The sequence below is a fragment of the Phyllostomus discolor genome, chromosome 3 (genome assembly GCF_004126475.2).
Source record: "Phyllostomus discolor isolate MPI-MPIP mPhyDis1 chromosome 3, mPhyDis1.pri.v3, whole genome shotgun sequence".
In the NCBI taxonomy this organism is placed as follows: domain Eukaryota; kingdom Metazoa; phylum Chordata; class Mammalia; order Chiroptera; family Phyllostomidae; genus Phyllostomus; species Phyllostomus discolor.
This window is the reverse complement of record NC_040905.2, coordinates 56,125,917-56,133,680: the sequence shown is the minus strand read 5'-3', so window position 1 is coordinate 56,133,680 and position 7,764 is coordinate 56,125,917.

The following is a 7,764-nucleotide window of genomic DNA, read 5'->3' as shown; positions in this document are numbered from 1 at the left end:
AAGTATTAGGTACTATTTACTTTTATGCACTTAACCAAATACATTTATATAACTAACATTCAGCATTTATACATACACATATAAACATATATATTATATGTACATACATATACATACATATACATATACATATGTGATGAACATGAATCAGATTGATACAATGAAGGTAGAAAAGAGGACTGGATTTTGTCCAGAATATAAGCTCTATGAGAGAAAAACATTTTCACCTCAATTACAAGACCGTGGCTTCTGCTCTGTTTTTCCTGGATAACATCAAAGAGTGATTCTTGTATTACCTCCCAGTGTTTCTTCACACTGAAAAGCAGAATACAAGGGTGCACATTTGCAAATAAAAGGTGAGCAAACAAGGGTCCCACAGAAATGCAAACCACCAATATTCATTTTATTATAAACTATCATATAGATTAAAATACTCTCTAGCCTTAGTCCTGTGCTACTTTAATTATTCAATAAGTAATATCTTAAGTCAGCAATTTTCAACCAGTGTGCCAAGGTGCACTGATATGCTGGGAGCATTTTTAAAACATGCAATAACTATTTAGTTAGGGCCACTAACCTATTTTCCCTTAAACTGTTAAATTAAAAGAATGGCAACAGCCAACACAATAATAGAGCCAGGCGTGAAAGCCCTGTCTTGAACCATAAATATATAGGTCATATAATACAGTTGCATCTTGTCAGTCATGTTGGATAAAAAGTTTGCATGGGTTGGTTAATTCTTGCTACCAGAAATACTTAGATACAAATATATGCACCCTATTTTTTAAAAAGTCACTTTGCTGCAAAGAGGATAGGTAATTGCTATTATTATTTTTTGTAAATCAATCAAAATTATACCTATTTTTGTCAGATTGGCAAAATATATAACATATTTTTGTGTGCTACAGAATTGTAATAATTAGTTTATGTGTACCATGACATAAAAGTATGAGTCTATGTATGTATATAATATGTATAGATACATATATAGTTTTTAGATAGTTGTATGTGTATATATAGTATGTCTATGTATGTGTACCTATATGTGTATATCAATCAGGCATTCAACACTTACTTGACTAGTTTAGTGCACTATATAACATATATTCACATCATCTTAGTGAAGAATAAATATACCGCCAACAATGACCAAAGAGTTTCCAGGAAGTAACTGTGTATGGTAAACGAATGCTTTCCTTACCTGGAACCAACCCCTAGGAGTAATGAACTAAATATTAAATCATTCCTAAATGTGAACTAATGATGCATTTTTAAAATTAGAATGTTTGCAGGAATACTGGAAAATAAAATTATTGTGAAGAATTACTGTCAGGAGAGAGTCCTCCATGAACCTCTCACGTTAATATACATCTTATTGGGATTGCCAGGAATGTAAGACCCAACTACTCTCTACCTAGCCATTTCTCAGGGCTGCATTTGCAGCAAGTATCTCTGAGCAATGGGGTAATATCTTCCCTTGAGACAAAAAGTTTGCTTCTTTACTGTTTTCAACTCCTCAAGCTGGTGTTCCTCAGCTCCTGCCCAGACCTACAAGCTCCATCTGGGTGCTGCATCCTCACTCCCAGCACAGCACTCCCACAGGAGTGTGGACAAAGGGCAACCAGGCCAGTGTGTCCATGCTTGAGCACCTGCTGTGCACAAGTAGTGCAGCCCTTTGTCTCTGACCAGATCTTCCAGCATGCATGAGACAGTCACAGGCTGACTTATTAGCCTTATTAGCCTGTACGTTTTGGCAACGAACATGACTTTTTAAAACAGGAAGGACAAAGACCCCACAATTTGTCTTCAATGATATGAAGAGTCTCCCTGGAATTCAGTAAGCTACCACTTGCCCAAGTGGTAGCTAGGGGAGAGAGTAACGGTTACCCACTGTAATACTTATTAATGAGGCTCATAAGGCTAAGCAATGAGAAGCAGGATTAAAACTACCTACAAATGAGGCCCTGGCTGGGTAGCTCAGTTGGTTAGAGTATCATCTGGATATGCCAGTGTGGGGGTTTGATTCCTGGTCAGGGCACATACAAGAAGCAACCGATGAATGCATAAATAAGTAGAACAAATCACTGTTTTTCTCTCTCTCCCTTCCTTTGCTCTCTAAAATCAATAAATAAAAATAAATAATAAATAATAAGAAACTAGCTACAAATGCTACATCCCTCTCCTCCAGGCAGGTGGGAAAAACAAATGTGACCATGACAATGGGTTTTGGGGAAGCGGCAGGACCCCCGATGAAAGACAGCATGGTTCTGGTTACAGAGTCAAGTAGTATCCAAAGCTGAAATAAATTATGTAGAAAAAAAGGGATTTTGGACCTGGCTGGTGTCAGTCAGTGGATTGAGCATGGGCCTGTAGAGCAAAGGGTCGCCGGTTCAATTCCCATTCAAGGCACTTGCCTGGGTTACAGGCCAGGTCCCCAGTAGGGGACACATGAGAGGCAACCACACACTGATGTTTCTCTCTTTCTCCCTCCTTTTCCTTCTCTAGAAATAAATAAATTAAACATTTTGAAAAATAAATAAATAAATAAATTTTAAAAAGGGGACTTTGCTAATAGATATAGACCTTTGGGTTAACAAAAAATATCAAAAGTTTCTTTGGTTGACCCAAGAGCAGGCAATCCCTCAAAAGTAAAATGAACACAAAGCTTTACCAGACTATGCGGAGTGGGCCATGCTTATGAACTTGGCCTGTGCCATAGCCAGATGTGGCCAGCATCAGAGTCGAAGCACTGAATGCTAAATGGCTGAAGGCTGCAGGATGAAATACAGTGGCATACATAGGAGCAGAAAAAAAGTGACCCCTGAACGCAGGCCCTTTTCAGATGCTGAAGGTACGTAGGTGACAAGGACGAAATTCTGAGATGCCCTAGATTAAATTACAGAGGTCAGTCAGTGAACAACAGAACAGCTTTTTCATGGCTGTGGCCCAGCTGAAAAAGACTCTTTCTGACATTCCTGTATGTCTGTTGGAACTTTGGATTAACTTCCAGGTAGATATGTCCGTGATTATCCAAAAGATAGAATGGCCAGGTGCCAGCCAGCCATCCCCAGGAGCTTCCACATCCTGTTTACACATGCACTGACCAATCTGCTGCCCACAGCCAAGCCACAGGAGCAGAATATCTTCCTTGTTGACTCAGTGCCTATCCCAGAGCTGGCCCCACTTCAGCTTCTCCCACCGCCTTTGTCTACAGCAAATGTAAATTCTTTCAGAACAGGTCCTATCCTTCTCCTCTATACTTGATATATAAAAACTCTCAATATTTCCAGGACGGCAACATGTTACCTTTTCCACCTAGCTAGGCTGCTGGTGGTATGGACGTCATGCCCCAGACTGGAGTTTCTTTCTTGCTAGCAATGGCCCAATGAACCCTGTATTACAGAAAAACTTTTGGCCATGAGTGTGTGTTTGTTTGTTTGTCATTTAACACAAGTAAGGGCCTGTCACTGCAATGAGCTGAGCTGAAAACCATTGTCCTGGCCTTAGACAATACTTCTAAGGACACGCATGTTGTATTTTTACTGACACTTGGTCTGTAGACAATGTCCTAGACATTTGGTCTAGAACTTGGGAGGCTATACACCGACAGAGTAGAGACAGCCCTCTTTGGGGCAGTAAACTAAAAAAAAACTGCAGCTGTCAATCTGATAATCTGGGTCACTCAGGTCGATAGATGTCTTTGTAAGGATCTATTTTCTAATGAAAATAACTGCAATTAAGCTGCTGCTTAGGCCGCCATTAGCCATGGCTCCATCACCGCATCTCACGGAGCAGCATGGACTAAGACAAATTAAAGAATGCTGTGTTTCTGGTGCAGATGCCGCCACTGCATGCCAGACTTCTGACCACGGCCAAAAGTTGGCCTGTTTGTTTTTCACAGAAGGAAATCTCTACACTTCACCAGGCACTGCCCTTGCCCGTTCCTGGGAAAGTGACTACATCATACCTCTGACTTACTCTTGACTACATTTGATGCCTTACCACTATTGAAACATTTTGAGGTTATGATGTTACTGTTCCAGGCTAACTATCTGATTTTGGTAACACTATTGCAGCTCTTGAAATCCAACTATGTTATATGCTTTCAGCTTTCTAGACTATCTACAGTCTGAACTATATGCCTTTTTTCTCCATGGTCACTCAACAATGGACCAAAGGTTAAGGTATTTAATGGATATTCCATGAACTGAAGCATTCATAGGCACTGATCTTGTGAACACTTTTCAAAAATTAACTCGGAAAGATTTCTGACTCCACCACCTTTTCCCCTCCGTACATGTTAGTAAGGCAGTCTGGTCACTGAGTGTAGCTGCCCACCAGAAGCTTTCATCTCCTTTTGAATGACTCTTGGGTGATGATCAGAAAAAGGTAAAATGTTACATATACCTAATTTTGAAATTTAGAATTTCACCCTGACCGTTACTGGGCATGACTCTTTTTTTCCCTAACAGAAACCACAAGCAGCTGTAACTGGTACATATCCCAGGTGCAAGCCCAGCCCAAACGGGAGCTTCATCTGTTTTGTTCACAAAGGGACACTGTGTTAGACTGGTACTGAGAATAAACTCTCAACAAATATTTATTGGTTTAGCCCTGGCTGAGGTAGCTCAGTGGATTGAATGCCAGCCTATGAACCAAAGTGTCACTGGTTCAATTCCCAGTCAGGGCACACGCCTGGGGTGTGGGCCAGGACCCCAGTCAGGTGTATATGAGAGGCAATTAATCAAATATTTCTCTTGGACATCAATGTTTCTCTTCCTCTCTTTCTCCCTTCCTTTCCCTCTCTCCAAAAATAAATAAATAAACATTTTAAAAAATATTTATTGATTTAGAGATGAGTAATATGAGTAATATATGAGTAATAGTGAGTGATATGAGTAATATAAAATATTCCACAACTTCTGAGTTCTTTAATTTGGTTAAAAATAGCTTAATATGTTGATATATTCAGGTCTAGTTTATTCATTTTAACTCCTATTACTATCACTTGTAACATTAAGCAAAAATGTTTCATTTCCTCTACCAATGGACAATTAGTTTGCATGTATCAACATGGAAAAATCTTAAAAATAACTTTTAGAGAAAAAGCATATTTCTGATTATCTTCATGTGTAGAAAAAGATTTTCAAGATGCACATGAGAAATACACACTAACCTAAGTAGCAGTTAATTTTGGGAAGAAAGGAGAGAAAAATGGGTTAGAAAATGGAGGGATAGCTAATTTTTTTTCTTAAAAAGGAGAGGTTAAGCAAAAAAATAAAATCTTTTAAATATGGATGGTGGTCATAAGGACTTCTTCTGTTTTGTTTGCACTTTTCTGTGTACTTGAGTATTTTATACTAAAAAATAAAATGTAACATATTATAATAAAATATAATATATTATTATATTATATTAAACTTAAAATATATAATTATATATAAAATATATAATTTTATTTTAAAAATATATAATTTTATTTTTTCAAATATATATTTTATTTTTAAACAACTCTCTCATTTTCTTTTTTACCATATATCCTTTCCTTTTCACCATCTCTTTTGTATCTCCTTCTATCTTTTCCGTTTCCGTTTTATCTCATTCTCTCACCCTCTCTCCCTCTCTCCTTCTCTTTTCCGTTTCCCCGTTTCCCTCTCTTTCCCTCTTTTCCACTGCCTTTACCTCACCTCTCCTATCACTATCCTATTGTCCCTCTCCCTCTTTCTCTTCCCCTCTCCTTATTCTTTTCCTTTCCCCCTGTCTTATCCTGTTCTTTTAAATATTATTGTATTCTCATTTTAAAAGTGATAATATTTCTGGTTTTAACAGTCTTCTTGAAACATAAGAACTAAGCTCAAACAAAGAAAAGTAAACCACTGTGGATGGTGTGGCTCAGAGGACTGAGTGCTGACCTTTGAACCAAAAGGTCACTGGTTCAGTTCCCAGTCAGGGCATCTGCCTGGGTTGTGGGCCAGGTCCCCAACAGGGGGAATGCAAGAGGCACATTGATGTTTCTCTCTCTCTTCTTCTTCCTCCCTTCCCTTCTCTATAAAAATAAATAAAATCTTTTAAAAAGAAAAATAAAATAACATAGTATTTCACTTATACTCAAAATAAATGATTTCTAATACCATACTGTTGACTTTTATATGCATAGAAATAAAGTTGAATGTTTAATGAGAAATACTAATTTTTCTATTTTATTTGTAGTCCTGTAATCATGTTTGTATCATTCTCATCTCCATTATTTGAGAAGCTAATAATGTTCCATTTCTAGTTAACTTTGCAGGATTTCCACATAAAATTTACTGTAATTATACATAGGTACTTAGGGTTGCGCAGTTTTGTGAAGGGTAGTCCCTTCAGTCATAATAATGATTAATTCCATAGGAACATGTCCCTCCTTACCAAGCCTTGACTTATAATCTGAACCATTTAGATGTCAGGGGTTGTATGCCACTGGCAAATCCAGTCTCCAGTATTGCTGCTGCTTACCTTATGCAGACCCCTGGAGAATTATCTGAGAGAATTCTAACTAATTTAACAATGGAACTCTGGTATTGCAGCAAGACCTTGTATCTACAAGCAGGAAAAAGAAATCCAGAGTTCTTTAAGTTAGCTAAAATAATATTTAGCCAAAGTGAGCTAGAATTTTCAATAATCTTACACTGAAAGGCCAGGCACCATCTAGATAACATAATTTTGTACACTGTTACTATACATAAATGTGAAGGTTAAACAAGAAGCAATTACATGTGGTCATGTATTTATTTGCATTGTTTTCCTGCAGATCAGTATGCTCTAATGCTGAACTTCAAGGATTTTGAAAAGTAGGAAGATGAATTTCTTATTCTCCCATTACAAAATACATATACTCAGGAAATAGCACCAACATAGTGGAAAGTTTGATGCAACTTTTAGAAACTTCTCAAATAACTGAGTATGTAACTTTATTCAGACTTCGGCCATGTATTTTTTCTTTATTGAAGAATATGACTGAGCAAGAGTGGGGTGGGTGGTCTTCTAGTCATTAGTGACTGAAGGACGACATGACAGAGACACCTGTGATGTTCTCTTAGTTTTTCCCCTCACTAAACAAATAGTTATTAAATCCTGAGTGGAGAACATCTCAGTGCTTTAGGTGCTTTAAAATGATTTTCCTAAAGTATAGCCCCTATCCTCAAGGCATTTTGAAACTAAGATGTCATGAAGAGTTAGAAATATCTGTTGCTATGGCAAGGAGCCAAGCCCACCAGGCCCTGCTCGACTGGAATCCAACCAAACGTCTTGGCTGATGCATTCCCATCGTCTGCCAGCCGAACCAAGTGGTTTGTCGGATGGGAGTAGTGGTAACACATGGGTTATATCATAAGCAATATCATCAAAGCATATCTCTAGGTAAAGATAAAATACATGCTACCAAGTTAAGCAAGAAAGGAAACATGATGACAAGGTTTTTTAGTGTGCACAATGATTACAAGTTTTCTTTTACTTCGATTAAATGAGTAACATTTTTCCCAGAAACAGAGGCATCAAGTTAAGCAAAACTTACCTGCTGTGTATTAAGGACCGCATTGTTGTTTCTTATGTTCAGATTTTGTATCCAGTTTTTTTTCAGTTCAGCATTGTATAGTTGAATTTAAAGCTGTAATGATAATGATTTAGGGAGCTGTGAAACACTGCATTTCTGCTACATGTCTAGAGTGACATGATTTTCCATTGTGTTTATTTTACATAGAAGTTATTTTAACCCAGTTTACAATG